The sequence below is a fragment of the Myotis davidii genome, unplaced genomic scaffold (genome assembly GCF_000327345.1).
Source record: "Myotis davidii unplaced genomic scaffold, ASM32734v1 scaffold513, whole genome shotgun sequence".
Lineage (NCBI taxonomy): Eukaryota > Metazoa > Chordata > Mammalia > Chiroptera > Vespertilionidae > Myotis > Myotis davidii.
Window position 1 is genome coordinate 439329 of NW_006284436.1, and position 22389 is coordinate 461717.

The window sequence follows — 22389 nt, forward strand, 5'->3', positions numbered from 1 at the left end:
AGGCATGAGCGCAGCCCGGGAGGAGGCCCGTGGCCAACAGTGGGAGAGGGAGTGCACCCACCATGCTAAACGTGGGCTCCCACCTGTGCCAGGGGATGGAGAGGCCTCAGACCTAGGCCACACCTCCCTGGGCAGCAGGCAGGGCTCCCAGGGAGAGAAATGGATGCCCCCCTATAAGAGGCACCACACAGCCTGGCGTTGGAGGTGTGGGCTCAGTAATAAGAATGATCTGTTCAAGTCCTGGGTTCATCCTCTTAGGAAGTGGGTGGCTTTGGGCAAGTTCCTTAAACCTCTCTGTGCCTCAGCTTCCTCGTCTGTGGGAAGGGTGTGGGGATGATAGGAGGCCTCCCTCGGAGCTGTAAGGACTGTATTAGGGAGCTGCAAGGACTGTATTAACACACGTGCACACACACATCAAGCAGCTGTCCAGCCTGTCAGCTGAAGCATGAATTACGGTACCTGGCAGCGGCTGGCTCGGGGCTCCATGGTGCGCTGGGTCTGAGCCCCGAGCCCTCAGAGCTGCCATCCGCACCCCAGCACGGAAGGATGTCTCCGTGTCCTGACCCTCGGGCCCTGGCAGCGCCATACTCTGCACATGGGAACACAGATGGCCCTTGGGTTCACTGACTCCTGCTCCCCATTTCATGGAGGAGAAAACTGAGGCCTGGAGACGGGCAGTGATTGCCCCATCCCACTGTCATGAAGCAAGTCAGAGGCTGGGGCAGAAGTGGAATCAGCCCCCAGCTTGGGCCTTTCTTAAAGGCGAGCTGGCCCGCGGACCCGCTGACAAAGAGGAAATAATTATTTTTGCAGCTGAGACAGAAGCCCGGGCCGGAAAGTGCTCGCTCACTCCGTGGGCATCATCCAGGCCTCAGGGAATGATGCCAACCATCCTGCCTCCGAGGTGACCCGGCTCACGGAGCACACGTGCACCGCGCTGCCCCCAGCGCCAGTTCTTTGGTGTGGGCTCGGGCAACGGGACAAACAGTCCTGGCCAAGGTCACATAGTGAGGGCACCACACAGGGGCACCAGGAAAAGAGCTCGGGCGCTGGTGGGGGTCTGACCCCTTCCTCACGGGCCTGCACTGGCCCCCCACCTGAGGAGACAGAGGGGTGGGACGCTCGCCTTGCCTGAGTTGTATAGTGGGCTCTGCCTGGGATGCTTCTTTGACCATCAGTGAAAAGCTATGAGGCAGAAACTGAGCTAGCATCCCCCAATGACACTCGGGCCCAGAGAGGTCCCCTAACTTCCTAAGGTCACACATAGGTAACAAGGAGCTAGAACGTGATAAGAACAGAGCTATGACATGAGCAGGTGGTCTGTCCCCACTCATACTCTGCCCACTACCAGGTGATCAGCAGGGAGCTCAGAACCAGGGCGGGGCACGCAGGCTTCCCTGCCACCGTGCGGGCACCCCCTCCCACTAGGTGCCCAGTCAGGCAGGGGCTCAGGCTTGGGTCAGGCTATGAACAGCGGCAATATCGTCCATCCCCTCGCTCAGTGACCTCAGGTATGGCTCACACCTGGTGTGGGCTTGGCCATCTGGTGAGACCAAGGAGAGACAGTGGGACGAACCGGTGTCCTGCTCACAGCCTGACCGACCACAGCCATAAACATGTGGGTCCCCTGCAGGCACTGGAGCCACGGAGTGGGTGTAGCCTGAGCCTCAGGGCCTAGTGGGGGTGGGGCCCAACCGGACTCCCTTTGGGATGGTTCTCCCCTCCCCCGCGATCCCCGTTCAGAGGACTCTTGTGGGCTCCTCAGTGCAGGACTCTCACTCTGGGGGTGGGTGGAGGGGTGAGGCCCTAGTGACTGTGAAGACAGGAAGGGCAGCGTGCAGACCGCAGACTGAACCGTGCTCTCACTCTCACTGCATGCCAGGAGCTCCCAGGGCAGGGCAAGGCAGTAACAGTGTCCACCCTGTAAGAGTAAGATGGGGACTGGAACATGGCAGAGGTCACTTGGATTGGCGACTGTCCCAGGACCCAGATGCGTCCACACCCACCTTCCCATCCCCTCTGGCTCCTGGGATCCCCTGGGAAGAGCAGGGTGTGGGCTTTGGGGAGGCACCAAGCCAGGCTGGCTGTGGCTGGGGCTGGCCCAGAGGGATGCAGGCTGGTCCCGGATCCCTGCAGGACAGAGGTGCCTGTGCCTCAGGGTGTCCAGGATGTGGGGCACCAGGAAGGCTCATGCTTGTGGCTCTAGCCTGCAGCTAAGTGTCCAGTTTTTCTCTACAGCTGCCATAGGGTGGGAGCCCACATTCGGGCTGGAGCCCTGCCCTGTCTTCAGTGGGGAGGTCAAGGGAAAAAAAGGTGGGTAGAGCCGTGTTTGATTCCCTGCTTGCCCTTTATTTCTGAGTGACCTTGAGCAAGTTTTGGGCATCTCTGAGCCCCCATCTTTGCTCTAAACAAGGATTAATTGCTCCTCTGGCTACTCACCCACCAAGGGAGGCTCCAGGCTGCCCTGTAGGTAGGGGGAAGGAGTGGGACTGCCCCAGTGTGGTCTATACGGCAGGGGGTACACTGATGGCATCAGTCAGTCAGAGTTCAGGGCTCCTGTCACCTGCTCCTAAATGACATGTATGTGCCCCTTGTGCCCTGGTGGCTGTGAGAGCTTAATGAGACATTGGGTGTGTAGATACGGGTGCCACAGAGTAAGGGACAGGTCAGCGAATGGTGACTGTTAAAGTTTGGGGGAGGGGTAACTGCTTAAGGTGTTAAGTGGCCAACTATGGGCCAGAAACCTGGTCAGGTGAGCACCCAAACCAGCTCTAACCTGCTGCTCCACTGGCTGACCTGACCCGAACCAGCTCTGGCCACTCTGATCCGCCTCGCCTCGCTGGATCACAGCTGTCTCTATGCCCATTTTGCAGATGGCCAAGCAGCGGCTGGCCAGGGGTCAAATAGCCAGGGGCTCTGCCTCTGGCCCCCCCGCAGAAAGGGTGGCCTCTGACCCAGCTCCCAGGCTCTCTGGGGTGACATGGGCTCCCGCACCTGAGACCCACCGGGGAGGCCTCCCCTTGCGTGACCCTGGAGCAGGCCCTGTCCTTCCCTGGCGGCCCGTGCTGGCTCCAGGAGCAAGGCAAATATTTACCCCGATGGTTATCCAGACGTGCCGGCCGCCCCGCCTCCCGCATTCCTGGAATACATGTTCCCTGACCTCACCATGCTAGGGGGCTGGGGGAGGCATCCAGACAGCCATGGGTTAGCGCCAGGCCGAGGAGTGCCTGGGCCTGGTGGGAGCCAGTGTGGTGGGGAAGGGCTACATGGATGCCACCTCTGGGCCTGCTTTAGGCAGCTCCTCACACCTACTGCTTCTCTCTCTCACACATGCACAAACACACACACACACACACACACACACGTGCACACACACATGCACGTGTCCATGGAGGAAGCCACTCAGCCTGCCACACACATGGCACCTCTCCCACTTGCCAGGGCTCTTCCTCCTCAGCCCCAGCCGCTCTCAGGGCCTCAGTCCTCAGCACAGCCCTGTCATCGGGAGCTGTAGTGTCCGACTTCACAGATGAAGAAACTCCCCAGCAAAGGCCAGAGGTCACAGAGATGCATGTGGGAGGGCACGCGCTGCCTCACCCCAAACTTTCCACAGCGGGGTGGCACCATCAGAACCCTGCCCATCCTTCCGTGCCCAAAGCACCACTTCCTCCAGGCTGCCGTCCCGATGGGCCCCATCCCAGTAACTTTTCCCTTTTCTGAACTCCCAGAATATTTGATGGGCTCCTTTCGCTCTCCTCGCATAATCAAAATTGGGGGCCTGGTCATCTCTCCTGCTGGGAGGGCCTGTCATACCCACGGCAGGCATAGCAAAGGGGGGCTCCGGGGCTCGGGTGGCCCCTGGTGCTCTGGGAGGGCTGAAACCCCAAGTCTCTCCACAAAAGAACAGGAGTGGCTGCAGGCAGCCTCGGGAACAGCTAAGAAAGCCCTAGTGAGTTGGCTGTTTGGGGTGGAGGGGCCTCCTGGACAGGGCTGCCTGAGAACCAGGAGGTGCCCTTGGTCAATCCTCCTGTCTGTCTTCACTTCCTCTGAGATGATTTTGAGCTGCCCCGACTGCCTGCCCACTCCCAGGCCCAAGGATCCCAGTGTGCCTGGTCCCTGCTACCACCCCGGGGCTTTCCACCTGCCTCTCTCCTCTGTCCTCTTAGGAGAGGCAGACCAGCAGGGTTCGGCTGACATGCTGCCAGAGGAGGAAAAGGAGGAGTAGAAAGAACTGGGGATGGGTGGGTGTGGAGAATGAAGGCAGGGCCCAAGGCCAACCGGTACACTTGCCCAGCCTGTGTGCTTCCCAAGGGTGTTGGTGCATTGTCTATGCAGCGGTTCTCAACCTGTGGGTCGCGACCATCGGAAAACACACATAGCTTATCAGATATTTACATTACGATTCACACAGTAGCAAAATTACAGTTATGAAGTAGCAACGAAAATGATTTTATGGTTGGGGGTCACCACAACATGAGGAACTGTATTAAAGGGTCGCGGCATTAGGAAGGTTGAGAACCACTGGTATGGCAAAGTGGTAAGACCCAAAAGAAGGTGGGTAATTCTAGGACAAAGTGCCGGAAGGGGTGCCTGGCTCAGCCTGGCAGCAAAACGGGGGGTCAGGGGCATCACCCCCTTGGGCAGAGTCTCTCACGCAGGAGGGCACCCTCCTAGGCAAAGGTCCAGAGACTTTGCAGGAGAAAGGCTTTGGACTGAATAATTATAGGTGGTACCAGTGAGCAGAGAACACCGCATTCACGGGGCAGGGCACCAGCTTCCCTGGGCACAGGCAGACACATCCAGGGCTTCACCCCCTGCCCAATCCTCATCTGCTGTGTCTTCATGGCCATGTTGGAGTGGCACCTGCTCTAGAGACCCTGTTGGGCCCGCAAGTTCTCAGTGGGCATCGCCCAGGCCCAAGGAGTGATGTCCACCCAGCCTGCCTCTCCAGTGCTCCAGCTCATGATGCACACTCGCATGCCTTGCCCCGACTCAGCCCCTTAGTATTGGGCCTGTACCAAGGGGCAAATGACACCAGAGAGAGGAAGGATCCTACCCAAGCTCACAGAGCAATCAGGGACTGGCTCTCCTTTGCTGCGAATCTGCATCACATTCTCACCTGGAAGCCTCCCTGACTGCCCTAGTCCATACCTCCTACCACCCAGAAGCCCTGGGCTCTAGCTTGAGGAAGAGGAAAGGGTCTCTTCTGTCCTCAGGTCATCAAATGAACAATTTCTTCTCTAATCCAGGGTGAGGACTCCACACAGATTGATGGTGCATAGTGTGGCTTTAGGTTCTTATACACCAGAGTTGGGGTTCAGCTCTGTCACTTATTGAGGTATGTAATGTTGGGCAATAAACTTAGCCTCTCTGGGCCTCAGTTTCCTCATCTGTAAAATGGGATAACAAGAGTCACTACACTCACAGAAATGTAAGGCCTTAACATTATTCCCATATTGCACTTGCACAGGAAATGCTCAATAGATAAGGACTGCCATTGTCCCTGGCTTAGGTTTGCTGCCGAGTGCAAACTTGGGGTTGCCCCGCGTGGAGGCACTGGACCCCTTATCACAGACATGGAGAAGGCCCAGGACTCTGGAGCCATCTCAGGAGCAGTCCCAGTGGCTCTGCTTCCTGGAGATGGGCTTCATGAGGGTCACCTGCTCCCAGAAGAGGGGCCCCGGCCCCTTCCCACAGAAAGGCCTCCAGGTGCAAGCTCTGTGCCAGGTGCTCCCTTCCACACCCTCCATATCTCATCAGGCCCCATGGGTGGGCAGAGCCAGAGTCAGGGTCTTGCCTAGAGGGGCACCTAGCTGGAGTTGGCCAAAACAGTGCCCTCTGGCACCCACCTGGGCATCTGCCACTCCCAATGACAATGATCAAAACTGAATGTTCTGTCAGCAGCCCCCTTACAGAGGCGACGTGAATCTGCGGGAGGACGGGGATAGGCCCAGGTCAGCCTGGTGTTGGAGGCCGGACTGTCCCTCCAGGTCTGTTTCCTCATCTGGGGCTACACAGGCTGGAGGATTAGCTGAGCTGATGTCACACCCATGATTGGCACAGGGCTGGGCAGCACCCTCGGCGTCAGCTCCGTGGGGCAGCCTGGACCCAGGCCCTGTGCTCCCTCCACTCGAGGAGGCAGGCGGGACCATCGAGAGGCTGAAGGGCACAGGCGATCCCAATGCCCATGAAAGCCGCCTATCACCAAGTGTCCCAATGACCCCATTCCTGGGCCAGGGCCCATCCCCTGGCGGCCACCCTCTCCACACAGGCATCCCTCTGGGATTCTGGCCACACGTGGGCCAGGCCAGTCTGCAGTGATGGCCAAGGACCAGGCTTACAAATGCTGGACAAAGGAAGGTCCTGTTCTTGCTAGCGGGAAAGGGGGGTCTGAGCACAGCACTAATGCCACCCAGGCCTGGTTCTGCCGCTTGCAAGCCATGTGGCCTTAGCCAAGTCCCTGCGCCTCCCCTTCCTCAGTTTACTCAATGGTGCAGCGGGGAGGGAGAAGGTCTGATGGGGCAAGTGCGGGGCCAACCCCTGGCCGTGGAGGGGCCAGGCCACCGGAGCGCTTCCGGTTTGTAGGAAAGCCAGCTCTCCCCACAGGGCAGCCCAGGGCTGGCTGCAGGGGAGCCGGTGGGAAGGCCGGGGACTGTCGGGTGTGTCAACCCCCATACTGCACTTTGCCACCTGTCCCAAGGTGCTCCACCAACGTAGTCACCCAGGGAAGCTCAACTAGCGCCACGGGGTCCTGCTCACACAGAGGAAGGTTCCAGTCCGGCCTGTGCCCTCACCCTCCCTGACCTGGGCGAGAGCTCCCTACACCCTGAAGCCTCCGTCACTCAGTCTGCAGAGTGGGAGGAATAATGCCTGCTTAATCCCGGGGTTGCTGAATGGACTCCAGGAGATGGAGGATGTGGCCTGCCCCGGCGACGGGCTTCGAGGAGGTTCCCTGTTCTGTTCCACACACTGCCGGCCTTGGCTACTCTTACCTTCCCAGGCAGCCCCATGCCCAGCCCGGTCAAAGCATCACACACCCCGAGCACGTCCCAGCGCTCCCACCAGGAGGCACTAGGGACCCCCAGGTGCTTCCCGGCCAAGGCCTGCAGGACCAGCAGAGGATGCCCCTTTCTTCTCCTTGAGTCTGGATTTCCCCTGCCTTTTCTCAGAAAGAGGGGCTCCTTCAGCCCAGCAACTCAGTGAGATTCTCGGGGGACCTCCCCACACACCTGCCCATCACCCCTGTTGGCTAGGGCTGGGCCCCTGATGGGCTAAGAGGAGGGGCCACGGCCAGCCCCATGATGGATTTCTGCCTGTTGCCCACAGCACCCAGCACAGGGCTTGCAGGTATGAGCCCCCGGAACGTTTGCTGGATGAACGAATGAGCAGTGATGAGAAGTGTGGTGTGAAAACAGATGTAGATCAGAGAACACAGGTTAACACTTGCACGGTGCTTACCATGTCCCTACCAGGTCCGGCTCTACAGACACTATTTACATAGCAAACCCATTTAGTCTCTGCAGCAGTTCTATAAAGTAATGTCATTCCCATTTCACAGATGAGGAAACAGAGGCTTGGAGACTGAAGTCGCCTGCCCAGTGTTAGCAAGTGGCAGAGCTGAGTGAGGCAGGCCCTGGGCTCCAGGATCCACAGGCTGCCCACAGTATCCTGGAGAGCAGCCCCTCAGAGGCTGCAGACAGGTTTACCCCAGGGCTGCAGGCCCCGCCCCAGGGTCTGATTTAATTGGTGGGGTGGGCTGTCTTTCTAAGCTGCTCTGGCTCCCCCCTGGGCAGGGGCTGAGAGCCCCTGGCCAGCCCCACCCTCACTCTGCAATGGGGAAACTGGTTCGGAGAGGGAGGGGACACGCCGGAGGTCTCCCTGCACTTTGTGGGAGGGGGAGCCTGCGATCTGAAGTCTGGTCCCCTGACTTCTGCACCGTGGGCTCAGTGCACCGTCCCCGCAGCCAGCCGCCCCGGTGCAGATGTGGGCGGGAGAGTGAGGCAGACAGGCGCAGGGAAGCTAGAACAGCACGCAGCCAGATGACACACAGGCCCAGCCATTCCTGACTCACGGCCACCCATCCTGTGACTCCACCCACCGCCAATGTCCCCACCCTGGCTTCCACCCCACAGCCCACTGCAGCCACCACAGTCCCCTCCCATTTCGGACCAGAAAGCCACAGAGGGAGGAAGAAGCAGTGGGGCCCCACCCAGGGCTGGGTGGGAAACCTAGACTGCCCCGAGCTGGGGGCGGGGGCAGGACAGCTCTGGGACAGGCAGAGGAAGCCGCACTGGTGCTGACCCCTGCCCCTCCCTGCAGTACCGCATGCTCCCAGCCTGCGCTAGCCCCCGCCCTGTGGACACGGGTCTACAGGAGGAAAACTGAGGCCTGCCGAGCCCAGCGGGCACTGACCCCACCTGGGCCTACTTCCTCGGCCACGTGACCCCCCACACCTGGATGAGCAGGCCAGGCTGTCTCACTGCCAGTTCCTCTCCCTGAAAATGCACTGCCCCTCCGTCCGAGAGCCTTCCATGGCTCCCGTTGTCTATGAGGTTCAGTTCTAACTCTTCAGCCTCATATTCAAGGCCCCAGTCTGACTTCGACCTATAACCTTCCCCTACACATCTGTGTCTCAACCTCTGTGAACCTGATGCCTGGAATGCCCTGGTCCGTGTGGCCTGACACACTGGGAAAGAAATTAAATCACCGGGGCCACAGGGGTTCAGACCCTGTTCCCAAGGTCTCCAGGACTCCTCACATCCTTATGACACTGGCTCTGAAAGGCAGATGCTGTCACCGCCCACAGGGAGAAACCTGGGTGCTGGGACCTACGGTCTCCCTGTCGCTGATAACTTTCGGCTGGCCCACGAGCTCAGGGCGGCGCTGAGTCGGTGTTAACCATCCGAAGTCATGGCGACTTGGGTCTGCTCACCTTGGTGTCCTGGCTCTCCCTTCGGCCCCTTCGGGAAAACAGCTGAGCCTGGGCGTCAGCCCCCGCTGACACTAAGCTGGGTTTGGGCTGGGGGCTGCCCAGGGGAGGTGTCATGGTCAGACATGCTGCACAGGTGTGGGGGCCAGCTGCCCAGTGCAAAGCCCAGTGTAACCATCCTGGGCAGGTCGATTCACCTCTCTGCGTCTCAGTTTCCTTCTCTGTGGGCAACAGGAGGAGTGACCTCCCGGGGTTGCTGTGATGACCATGAACTTCTGTAAGGGAAGTATGAGAGCAGCCCGTCCACAAGGTGCTGTCCTAGCGTTTGGAGCATTAAGTATTACTACCCTGGTCCTCCCTGCACCTTAGGCTCAACACCACAACCCAAGGAAAATGCAGACCCTGCCCCTTAGCACTGCTCCCTCCAGCCCAGCCACAGGCCTGCTAACCTGGCCCATGTGCCTAATGGCAGCAGAGGGCTCTCCGACGCCCCACCTCCAGCTCCGAAGGAGGGAGAAAGGAAGGCTCCTTCCTGGGCAGAGGTACCCAGCTTTGCCCATGTTGTCAGCGATGGAATGACCCAGAGAGGGACCATGCCAGCATCACCCTGTCTGCCACAGACACTCCGGCAGGCACCCATGTCTCTCTCCCTGCTTGGGGGTCATCACAGACAAAGCGCCTTTGGCTGGGATGCGTGACAGGAGTCTGTCTGGGCAGTTAATCCCAAACCTGGTTGTCCTTATAGGATACAAAACTCGCCCCACCCCACCCCTTTATCCAAGGGATGCTTGCAGCTGGGCCCAGCTGCTTTCCCTGACCTTTCTTTCTACAGATGAGCCAGAGGGGTTGAGTGACTTGCTCAAGGGACCAGCAAGCTGGTGGTAGACCCTAGGCCCCAAACCTTGTTCTCTGGGCTCCCAGGCCTAGCCCCACTACGAGCTTCTCTCTCCAGGCCCATACAGGTGCCTGGCTGTCTGGGAGAAGATAAGTCATCAGCATGTGTGGGGTGAGGAATGGGTGTGGGCCCAGAGCTTCCACCAGCGGGAGGGGGTCAGCACAGGTCAGGGGCAGGGCAGCCCAGAGCTGAGGTCCCGCTTCCTCTCTCAAGAGGGCATGATTCCTGGCAGCAGCTCCCACGGGAAATAGTAGAAGCGCCACCCTTGGGAACATGGGGTGGGACGGGGGTGCGTGGGCAGGGTTTCCTGTTGTGGGGGCGGTGGCCACTTGCTGAGGCCCAGTGACCTGTGTGGCTGTGGCCCTGGGGCCAGGCCAGCATTGGGTTTCGCCTCATCCCTGGCTCAGACCCAGTTCACCCTGAGTCCCATCCTCCAGGCCCGCCCTGGCTTCCTGTCCCATAGGTCCCACCCAGCCCGGGAGGCAGGGAGGGCCCCGTGGAGCCTCCTCAGAAGAGCCAAAGTTTTCTGGAGCAGGAGTGGGCAGGTCGCCCTGGCCTGCTCGGTGGCCTCTGACCTCTGATCTTGACCTCCAGTGCTGTTTTCTAGCAGGAGACCTTGGCAGAAGTACCACCGGGGTGTTTTCCTAGTAACTCACAACTTCAGACACAGCTGAGCAGGATCAGCCCCCAGCCCGCCCTGAGCATTCGGATCACTGCTCCCCCAGCTCTAGGCAGAGGGCAGGGTCATTTCTGAGCCGTGCCGAAGGGACCAGGACAAGGGGAGAAGCTGAAGCGGGACCCATCTCAGGCCTCCCAGGCAGAGCTTCTAGTGGCCAGGGGAGAGTGGCTGTGTGGCAGGTCCTGCAGAGGGTACATCCCAGCCGGGCAGCACAGCCCCACACTAGGGACAAGGTGACATCAAACCCTTAGAGCAAGACCCCTTCATCCCCCCAGCTTCGCATGCCTGGGTCCTTAAAGGACCAGCAGTCTGGGTGAGATGGAAGCTTGGTCTGGGGTGCTCTGGGGCCACCATGGTCTGTGCCTCAGGAGCTGGGCTCACCTGTCCTCCAGTGGGGAGATGCCGGGAGTGGAGTGGTTGGGGACCTGGCGCAGTGAGAGGGAGAGGCCCTCCCCTGCTTTCCTAGGGCACAGGCTATAGGAGGTCGTGGCAGCTCAGGTCTCTCTCAGGGCTGCTCTGGAAACAGGTGCCTCTAAAAGCAACTGCCCGGGAGAGCAGGACCCTTCCAGCTGCCTGGGGGCGCACCATGGACAAAAGCCTCTCGTGGCTCAGTTTGGAGGATGAGTGCAGATGGGAGATGATTTGGTGCTGAATGGGCTGGTCTTGTCTGAGAGCACCCCAGGGACCGGGGCAGAGCTGGGGTTCAGGGCTCCCACCTGTACCATGGGCTCCTCAAGGACCTCCCCATGAAGGCTGACAGCCAAACTCACAGCAGTCCCTGGGGCCATGCTGGGAAGGCGAGGCTGCCCAGTGCAGGACCTGCCCACACTACTCCAATCAAACAGGCCTGGGCTGCCTGCGGACTCCACTGAGCTTCTGCCTGGAGGGAGCAACTCTTGAGAGGGGCTCGGTCAGGAGGCTGAAGGCCTGAAGTGAGCAGGGTGGACCACGAGCCAGACTTCAGCCCTGCTGGGCGGCCAGGGCACACGTTACCAGGAAGAGTTTCTAAGATAGCCATGTGCAGTATTGAGCCTCTCGACCCTGGGGGCATGCAAGGCCAGGCCAGGACACACAGGCTTAGGCAGCCTTCTGGAACGCTAGCCCAGTAGCTTATAGGCACCTCAGGCCAGAATCCACATTTCGTCATGGGTGGCAGGATGGCTGGCCTGTGTCACCAGCTCAGCCACTGGCCACCAGCTCCACTCCTTTCCTTATGGGAGCTTCCCAGCTGGAACAGCCTTGAGCTCAGGAGCCAAGCCAGGGAGAATAGCCTCAAATCTATCACAAGCGAGACCAGGTCTTTCCGTGCTCTATGTGCCCTGATGCCAGCTCTCTGAGCCCCTCACCCTGGGTACCTGGTGTGCTCAGACACCAGCCTATCTGGGGAAAAGTATGCCCAAGCTTCCCAAGAACCCAGGGCAGCAGGTCCTCACCTTAGCCTGGACCCGCAGCCCTGGAGATGCTGCTTGATGTGGCCTTGGCGAGGCACATGTGTCTCACTGAGCACAGGCCCGGCACAGACTTGGCTGCCAGGAATGGCTTGTCAAAGAAGGAGAGGGGGACGTACAGACACATGACGGGCCCTCAGAAGCAGGGACCCAAAGGCCACTACAGCCCCCTCCTCCACCAGGCCCGAGGGGCACTGTGCCCTCTACCGCTAAGCCACGCCCTACAGGCCAGGCAAACCTGGAGGAAGGCAGAAGGACACCTGCCACTTCTCTGAGCCTCTGCTGCCCAGAGGGGCTTGGGAAGGCCCCAGAAGTCTCTGGGCTCTGCTGTTGTCTGTTGTGGAAGCCTGGCTCCAGCCCCCACTGCTCTGGAGGAAGGGGCCCCTGGGACCCAAACCCCAGCTGCTCAGCCTACAAGGGACTCAGTGACATCTCTCCCCCTTGCCTGCCATCCCCTACCCAGCTTTGGGGGTATGTGGTAAGGCCGATCTGCCTTAGGACCAGGGTCTTTGCTCTATGAAAAATGGTCCTGCCCCTCCGACAGGAGGAAAGCATGTCAGAGGTATGGGATTCTGACAACCCTACGGCCCTGCCCAGCACAGGTCCTGGCACACAGTAGGTGCTCCATCTGTTGACTTGAGCTGAGGCTTGCTGGACACATGAGGGAAGGCCTGACGTGGGCTTTCCTGCGAGGGGTCAGGGCTCAGCAGCCACTCCGGGGGACAGGACAGACAGTGGCCATGTCCACACATGCCCCTCTCTCCGGCCAGGGCTCTGCCTCTTCCAGCTCCCCTTGGACAGAGAATGCCTGCCTTCTCTGTTTCAGGGCTGGGAGGGTTCTCTGTAGTCAGCACATCTAATACCTTTTCTTGACAGGTGGAGGTGGGGAGGGCCAGGGAGAGCAGGGGAGCAGAGCAGGGCCAGGCCCAGGCCAGGCCTCCTCACACTGAATCCAGAGGCCCAAGAACTGCAGGGCTGCCCTCTGTCCCCGCGACCTTCATGTTGCCACCCACGCCAGTGTGGCCCCCTCCCCTGGCTCCATGTCTTAGCTGCCTGACTACAGCCAGCCTGAACTGCTTACTTAAACAAACAGGGAAAGTGGCCACGTGACTGGCTAAGGTTTCCTAGACCAGGGACACACACACACACACACACACACACACGCACGCACGCACGCACGCACACGCACACACACTCGCTGCAGGTCAGGTGGCCATGTGGCCCAGCAGGGCAGGGACTGGGCCGGCTCAGGTTTCTTGTCTCTGAAGGACAAGTGATCGGCCTGCCTTTCCTCACCCAAAAGAATGCCTTCTCCAAACACTTGTTTTCTGCTTCCTGGACGCGCCAGGGACATGCTGGATGGGAATAGGGGGGAGTGCGGGGAGAAGGGGGTGGGGTGGAGGGAAGGACACACGCCTCCCGGCCCTCGGTCCGGTGTTTTCCTTCCGCCCTCCCCACCCAGAGGGCAGATGCCTGCTGGGAAACTGTGGCAGCCCAGCGGCTCTCGGCTCTCACGCAGGGAGAAGCCAGAGCCCAGAACTCGCATGTGGGGCAGGAGGGGAGCCGAGGTTTATCCCCGAGGGAGACAGAGACAGGCCTGTCAAGGCCTTGTACCCAGAGCAGCGGTTTGGCAGCTAGACTCCACGGCCCAGCCCCGGGCGTCTGGGGAACGAGGAAGGTGGAGAAGGGAGCTTAGTCCAGCCTGGCAGGGGCCCGCCTGCCTTCGGTCTGCTGTTTGGGGAAGGTCTGCCATGTGACTGGCTAAGGTTTCCCAGACCAGGGTCTTGAGGGCTGCTCTTACTTTGGGGGGGGGGTCTATGCCTCAGATGCCCCCACAGACTGGCAGCCTGTCATCACAGCCCTGCGAGCCCCCGAAAGGAGAAGGAACCCACCTCTCTTGGCAGGCAGGGCTGAGACCTGTTCCAGGTGGACCACGCACCAGCTCTGTGGAGGGCATCTGAGTGGCTTCCATCCCGACCCTAGCAGCAGAGCAGCAGAGGCAGGGCAGGAGGAAGTGAGGGGCATGGCCAGAGTTCTCAAATAAGAACCAAGCCCCTCATGTATGCTCTCCCATTACGGTCTCACCACAGACCAACGAGGTGGTCATGTCATCACCCCGTTTACAGATGGGGGATCAGCAACCTGACAGCCACGGTTGGTAAGGGTTGGATCAGGAGCTGCACCCAGAGCATCCAGCCCTAGCGTCCACGTTCCTACCAGTTCCCGACGTACCGGAGGCCGGTGCCTGGCCAGGGCTGGGCACAGAGCTCTAAGCAGGTACCCAGGGCCAGGCCCTCACTCTCCAGGGACGCACACCAGCCAGCCCCACCTCCTCCTCTGTCTGTCCCACCACTCGGAGCAGCCCTGGCACGTTGCTTTGTGAAGGGTTCTAGGATGGAAGAGGAAGAGGCGGAGACATAAAGGAGAAGAAAATGTGGGGAAGGGGAGACCGTGGGGGAATAGGCCTGTTCCTTGGAGAGAGAAAGAGAGAGCCAGGGTGCGGTGGGAGATAGTGGAGGAAAATTGGAGTAAGAGTGAGAGAGAGAAGGAGTGACAGAGAAATGGGGAGAGAAGACGGGAGAAACAACACTGAGAAAGCAGGCAGGAAGGAGAGGGGCAGGGAAAACAAGCCAGAGAGAACAGAGGCGAACAGAAGGGAAGAAGGGGCAGCTGGGCGAGAGGAAGGAGGGAAGGAAGGAAGGAGGGGAGGAGGGAGGTGACCCACAGGGAAGGGCCAGAGGATGAAGCTAGCAGGAGCGAAGGAGAAAGACAGACAGGCAGAGGGCAGTCAGGGCAGGAGAGGGCCTTGGTACAGGGAGAGACAGAGAAAGCACAGCCGCCCACCGAACATTAAATACCTAACAGGAGATGACAAATCAAATGGGAATTACTGCGGTAAAAACATAATTAGAAACTTGATTGAAGTTAAACAGAATTTACATAACACTGCAAATTAACTTTACACGGAAAGTATTCACGGGGAAGGCAATGAAAAGGCATTTCATTAGTAATCTATATTTAAACAATAGGCACAATGGAGCCTTCAGAGGAGGAACCCGGTGCCTTCAATCTGAGCGAACGCCAAAGGCCAGGGGGGGACAGAGGCAGTGGGTGCCCCAAGAGGATGCGGGCGGGGTCCAGGTCGGTGGGGGTGGGTGGACACAGTAAGCCAGATCCGATTCTGGTGTAGGCTCTGCCCTTGACTTGCTGTGTGGCCATGGCCAAGTGTCTGACCTTCTCTGGCCCTCTGTTTCCTCTTCTGCAAAATGAGGAAGCTGGAGAGCTGGTTTACGTGAAGGTGCCCGCAAGGCCGGATACTGCAGAAGAGCCCGGGAGATGCCAGAGGGCAGCGGGCAAGAGTGCTTAGGATCCAAACAGACCCAGTTCACAGCTCCACCCCCCCCCCCCCCCCCAGCAAGCTTCTTCCTCTCTGGCCCGGATTTACCCATCTGTTCAGTGGGGATAAGTCCACTCCTGCCCACGTCACACAGGCAGGGGAGGACTTAGGGAGCTATCAGTCGGGGGCAGGCTTAAAGGAAAGTGAGTCTACGGCACAGGATTACTTGTCCCATCCGCGGGGCACACTAATGAGATTACAGGGCAGCCTGCCATGGAGCACGCCTCATCCGAGCAGCTTCCCTCAGCTCCCCCAGTCCCCGAAGCAGCCAGAGGCAGCTGTCCCTGAGGGACTCAGGGGTCACAAAGTCCCTGCTGGGCTCCCTCCTGGTCTCGGGGTGGAGAAGTCTCCCAAGCCTCCCCCTCACTCCAGTCCCATCAGCCTCTGGGCTGGTCCGTGCCCCTGCAAACTCCTGGCAGTGGAGTGTGCTCCTCCCCACCCTCATCCCACCCGGAGCTCCACGCTGAGCACTGGCCCATCCTATCCTCAAGGCTGGTTCAGGGACAGGGGTCTCTCTGCAGCCTCCCTGAATGAGCCGGGCCCCTCTCTCCACTGAGAGCTGAGTACTAGGTGAGAAACACAGCAGACGCACAAGGTGGGCGCCTTCCCCCCACCCCCAAACGCACACACCTGCCCGCCAAAGGCAGAGCGCTGGGCTGCTCCAACTGCGGAGCGTCAGCAGCAGCTCTGCCGGGCACGCACAGTGCAGGAAGTTTCTACCGTTTCTTTTAAGATAAAGGATCCAGACAATGCTTAGGGGTCCAATAGGGAGGTGCTGGGTGCCCTTCCCCTACAGGCAGCCACCTCTAGAGCCAGTGTTTTCAGACTCCAGGCAAGGGGGAGGCCTCAGGGGCCCCAGAGCCCCAGAGGGGAGGGAGGAGGTCAAGAGAGGGAGGGGAAGCTTCTTAAAAGAAAGTGCAAAGTATGCAGACATCAGGGCAAAAGGTTCGGCTAAGCCCAAGGAATGCCAGCCAGAGTGACAGGGAGGGTCCCGCACACGGGCAAACCCACAGCCCAGCCAGACACCCATGGGCCTGGGCCCCTGTGTGGCCAGGTGTGGAGGGGGAAGCTGCTCTGGTCCCTTCTCCCTCTCTACCACCTCTCTCCACACATGGCTCATTTTATTGAGGCCTCTGAGCCTTTGTTAATGCTGTTCCCTCTGCCTGAGGTGTCCTTTCCCTATTTGCCAGCAAAATCTTCCCCATCCATGAAGAGCCCACTGTCTCAGTCCTCCTCCCTCCTTGGCTACACCTTCTCCATCTGCTTACTGCCCTCCCTCCTTCCCTCCCTCTAGGGCAGTGGTTCTCAACCTTCTGGCCCTTTAAACACAGTTCCTCATGTTGTGATCCAACCATAAAATTATTTTCGTTGCTACTTCATAACTGTAATGTTGTTACTGTTATGAATCGTAATGTACATATCTGATATGCAGGATGGTCTTAGGCGACCCCTGTGAAAGGGTCGTTCGACCGCCAAAGGGGTCGCGACCCACAGGTTGAGAACCACTGCTCCAGGGGCTGGGTGCCTGGTGACAGTGACACAGACTCAGGCTGTGGTCTGCTCTAGCTCCACTCCCTCCCGTAACAGCACCCATACTCGGCAGCTACCACACATGTATCTCCAGTCGGGACGCACGCTGCCTCCCAGACTCATCCATCCGACTGCCTGCTCAACCCTTCCCCTTGGGAGTCTCAAAGCCGCCGCACACGCAACTTGTCTAAACACAGCTCCTCGCTTCCTTCAGCCTCCCCTGCCGGCAGCCCTGGCTGAGTAACCAACTGTCTCTGCTCTGCCAGGGCTCCAGTCTCACACCCAAGAGCCTTCCTCCACTCACCCCCTCTTCTCTCATGCTCCACCTCTAATCCACCGGCCGCAAGATCTTTAAAGTATATTCAGACTTCGATGGCTTCCCACCCACCTCTCCCCCTCCACCCCGGCCTGGATGTGGCCCGCAGCCCCCCAGGCATCTCCGGGCTCCCCTCTTGCCCATCTACATGAGTGGGTCCCCCAGGGTCTCTCTGCCTTCTCCTTCTACCCCCCACTTCACTCCAGCCTCGTGACTTCTCCGCCACTTCCCTGAGCACCCCAAGTGCACCCCAGCCCCTACCCCCTTGGGTTCAGGTCTCTGTTCCAATGCACCCGGTCAGGGGCCTCCCTTGACCATCCTTTGTCAAAGATCACTTTCCTCCACCTGCAAACTCGGTCACTTTACTCAGTTAACTTCCCTTCTTAAAATTTAGCACCGCCGGACACGTTATATATCGCGTTCGGAATATTTCCTGTCCATTTCTGCTCATGGGAATGGAAGTGCCACAAGGAGGGAATCTTGTCCGTTGTATTCCCTGCTGTCTCCAAAACACCAAGCAGTTCCCAGCACGAGACTTTCCCAGGAAACATTTGGGGCGTGAATAAGTGAACAGCCACTTCCCCGGGAAGCCTTCCCCAACTGCCTGCAGAGCCGGCACAGGGCCCTCCCCGTGCGGGCAGGCACCACGCAGGCCTCGCGCACGAGCTGGTGGAGGTGGGTCCGGCTCTGGGGTCAGGTGTCCCCCTCCATCGCTGACTGCACTTTTTCAGGGCAGGGCTGGATCTGATCGTCTTCAAAAGCCAGCCCTTAGCGTGGGCCGGGCCTGGGGTGAGAGCGGTGAGTGAATGATGAGTAAACGGATGGTTAGAAGAGTGGGTGGATGGGTAGATGAGCAGATGGACAGATGAAGGAGGACATGGAAGGGTGGTTGGATGGGAGGATGGAGAGATAGCTATATGGCTAGGTGAGTGGTTAAGTGATGGGTGGATGGACAGGTCCACCACAGGCACACAGGTAAGACTGGAGGTTGCGTGGGATCGATAGCTGGACTTCTCTGGGGAGGACAGGCCAGGCCAGTGCAGTGCAGGGAAAGTGTAGAAGCTGACATGGCAAATGGGAGACAGCAGAACTGCTCCGATGTGGCCAGAGCTGGCTGCAGACCCTTGGCAAGCCCCTAACTTCCCTGTGCCTTGGTCTTGCGGTCTAAAAACACAGATAACAATCCTTACGCAGAGAAATCCCTTTGGAGCTTAAATGCTACCACAGCCACAGCTCCAGTGAGATGCCTCTCAGCCAAGTCTGCATTGGGAACCCTCTTCTCAAGCCCTGATGGCCCTGCTGACCTCGTGGCCTCAATGCTACCCCCACCAGAGCCAGGGCCCCTGATTCAGAGTTCTCAAGAATTAGGGGACCTGTTTTAGAGATGGACAAACTGAAGCCCACTTTGTGCTGGACACACAAGGAGTTGCAAGAAGCCTGCAGCCTGGGTCAGGAAGGCTGGCGGGAAAGGCTGGCCACCCCGGCTTCTAGCCAGATCTCAGGAGAAGGTGGCAGTGGCCTGGGCACCAGGGTACCGGGGATCTGGTGTTACCTATCTAGGTCTGGCAGCGGAGTGACGGACCTCGGCTCTTTTCACACCCCTCGCAGCATTGGTCTGTCGCCACCGGCCTCCTCCTCGTCCTGGGGACACAAGAGAGACGGACACATGTGAGCGGCCAGGGACAAGGACAGCCGTCCACGGCCTCCCACCTCTGCTCCCACCACTGGGCTACTCTGGGTGCCTCTTGGGCCACTTAGGTAGCTCCCCAGCCTGCACGCGCCAACAAGCCAACGCCTCCTAGTAGGCGCCTTAAACATGTGTTAAACGTATCTGTTTTGCTTCTTCTGGGGCTCAGGGGCTGTGTGCTGTCTCTTTCTTCCCGGTGAGAAAAGCAGAGAGCTGCGGCCCCGCTGTGCGCTGGGCAGGGGGACAGAAGTGGCGGGTATTTTTAGCGGCCTAAGAGCCCGGCAGTGTTCCCCTCCCTGGGCCTGCCTGGCTCCGGGGAATTATCTCACACGGCCGGCAGCCACTTCCAAAGCCGCTCTGTGACCCCTGCCTGAATTCCTTCCTCATTATGAATTGCTCACCAGACCTCTGACCAACACTCGGAGCCATTTTATGTGCGCGCACCTCCCCGCAGAACCGGCTCGCGGCCCGTCTCCCCCGCGTGCAGGCCAGACGGTTTGCTTACAGCTGACAGGAAGCTCAGAACCAGAGTTTAAAACAGAGAAGAGCCCTGGCCATTATTCATTTTTCGTTCCCCAAACTTCAGGTCCTCGCTGAGTCCTATCTGAACGATGACTTAATATTTATCTTTACTTCAACTCACTTTTTTTTTTAAGCTCCAATCTGGTCTTGTCCAAAGCAATCATATCTGTGAAATAGCTGGTTTGATAGGCTAGGTATATATTTCTAATACACCTTAATAAATATTTAACTAAGGAAACAAAAATATACGCTCTTTAAGGCACTAATTCTAGAAATTTTTCACAGGTTCCCCGAGTTCCGAAGGCCAAGCTCAGGCAGACTCACTATTGTTTATCGACCCCCTTCTGTGCGGAAGGAGAGAGGCATGGGAGGGGCTTGGTTGACAGGACCCCAGAATTAGTGAGCAAATAAGGCCACGGGAGGGGAGGGGGCCGAGCCAGCGAGCATGCAGTGTTTAACACCGTCCTTTCTTCCCACCGCTGGGCGAGACCATTTACCCAACGTGAGCTCTGCTGTGAGAACCTAGGCGATTGGGCACCAGGCCTTGTGAGTAATTTGGACCCGGGAGGGGACGACCCAGTGCAGGACGCCAGGCCATGCAGGGCTGCCGAGGGTCCGAGGTGCGTCTCTCCCAGGTCCTCGGAGGCCTCTGGCTCCCCTCGCCCCTTTCCTTCCAACTCCCCCCGGCCGGAGTTGGTCAGCGGGGGCTGGAAGTCTAATCCCCTCTCTGGTTCTATTCGGAAGCACAGGATGCAGTCCTGCCCTCAGCTCCTGCCCTCAGCCCCTGTGGTGGTCTCTGGCTCCCTATGTGCCTGGGCCCCCTGGGTGGGCCTTCAGGGGTAGATCCTAGTGACCCCTGAGGCCCCACTCAGGAGTCTCAGGCCTCGCTGAACTTCTCTGACTCCTCCGGCTCTGCCCACGGCTGGAGACCCCGGCTGGGCCCCTCTGTGGAGAACAGGATGTGGTATCAGGAGGTGAAAGAGAGTGTGGGGTCGGGGTGGGGAGTGGCCTCGGGACGAGACTTCCTGAAGCCAGATCGGTTTACCACAGTCAGTTGGGCCCAGGACGGCACAGCTGTGAGTTATAAATGTCCCTGTCAGAGCCCGGGACAAGAGGCCCTGCTGCCAGTGGAGGCGCCAGGGCCCACGGCACCACTCCTCCGGGGGCCTCCCAGCCAAGGGCCCACCCTCCCCGAGGCCCTCCCCAAGGGCCCAGTCCTCCCTCGGACTCTGGGCTCTCTTGGCTCCTCTCTATGAGATGCAAGGCAAAGGGGCCTAATAGCTCACCCTCTGCCCACTCCTCGCCCCTCCAGCTACCGCAAGAGCTCTGAGGGCAGGGGCCATCCTGGGCCTCCACCAGGCTCTAAACCCGGGGTTCAGCACACAGCCAGCCACCCTGGTGGCAGCCTCAGGGGCAACTGTGCCAACTCAGCAACCTGCTCCCCTTGGCCCCAATGGCCCCTGTGACTGCCCACAGGGCACACACAAGATGGGTAGCAGGGAAGAGGGAGAGGACAAGGCCCCTGCCTACAGCGCAGGGGCAGGGGGACCCCTGCACATCTGGGGTCTCTTCCAGTAGACCTTCCCTGAGGTCCCATTCTCTTTGCCTGCCCCCTCAGGCTTCCTCAGCCTGGGCTGCAGGTTGCGTCTGGGGTGCTCGGAGACAGGCTGGGTCCGTCCTCCTGCCACGGCCAAAAGCGGGCAGGCCAGCGCCAGCCCTGAAAATACAATAATGGTAGCAGAAATAAGCAGGTCCAGGTGGGAAGAACCTGAAGCCTGTACAATTCTGGAGGCCCTCTTTAGAAATATACACAACTAAATATTTAGAATGAGAAAGTAAATAGCAGCAAATTCCCAGAGCCTTGGGAATCCTGGCCCCTTTCAACCGCTACCGGCAATGCTTACCCAGAAACACCTCCCAGCAACCTGCCCTCCCACCTGGCACCCTCCGCAGCTGCCAGGAAAACGCCCGCCCTGGCCACGCAGTGCAGGGGAGAGGCTTGGAGGCTGAGGCTCCATGGTGACCTGGTATGTCCACCCCTAGCCAATGAGAGTGCTGAAACCGACGACAAGCGCGGTACCTAACATTATAGACCTTTAGCTGGTAGTGTTCCACGCACTTATGTGAATTAACTCTCTTAATCTAACCACAGCCTAAGAGGTAGGTACTATACCCATTTTAACAGACGAGAATACAGACACAGAAAGGTTAAGAAAGCAGCCCAAGGTCACACAGCTAGGATATGGCCCAGATAGCCTGGCCTCGGTGCTGTTAGGAACCCCCGACCACGCCTCACTGCTGCTCTGGAGGCCCCGGAGGGGTTCCTCTCTCAAGGCTCCACCAGCAGCAGCCACCAAGGGCCGAGCGGGTTAAGACCCCTCTGATTAAACCAATCCTCCGTTCACACAAATGCTTACAGACCCCGCGCCGAGATCTTGATAGTATAAGGCCTCCTGCCGGCCTTGCTCCGCACAGGGCACGCTGGGGTCCTCTCTAGGGGCAGAAGTGGGCACCCCCTTGACGTTCTGAGGCTGGGGGGTGGCCTAGAGGTGGGCTGAACAGCCTCAACGGGACCCCCGCCCGGGGTGGGGTGCGGGTTTGCTGAAGGCCCTGCAGCATGCGGTTCAACGCTCTCATTTTACCAAGAAGAAAAGGGTGGCTTGGAGAAGTGACTGGTCAAGGGGTCACCCAGGAGTGGTGGCACCATGTGAGGTCTGAGGCTAGTCTCCACGGGGGTGGGGCAGGTCGCCGGCAGCCCGGGGGGTGGCCCAGGCCAGGCACTGGTGGGCCAGGCTGGCCAGGCAGCAGAGGGAGGAGGCAGCCTGCCTTTTGGCCTCCTCGGAGCAGTGCCTTTGTTTTCTCTCTTTGTTTTCCATCTGCCCAGCCCCCGTGGCCTTCCCGGCTTCCCCTGATTGTGTGCAGGGCGATAAAAGGGCAGATGAGCGGGAGATCTCTGGCGGCAGTGGGGTCACCTCGCACAGACACA

General features: G+C 59.3%; 1 protein-coding gene across 5 annotated transcripts in view; it reads right to left on the minus strand.

The window, feature by feature from the left end:
• The window catches only part of ZMIZ1 (zinc finger, MIZ-type containing 1), a 182973-nt gene that overhangs the window by 146243 nt on the left and 14341 nt on the right, over positions 1-22389 (minus strand). For 4 of the 5 annotated variants that reach the window (XM_015571944.1, XM_006754810.2, XM_006754811.2 and 1 more), the window contains exon 2: positions 18747-18835. The exons of the other annotated variant lie outside the window; for it this stretch is intronic. The gene's annotated coding sequence lies outside the window, so the exon portion shown is untranslated. The remainder of the gene's footprint in view (positions 1-18746; positions 18836-22389) is intronic. 5 annotated transcript variants of the gene reach the window in all.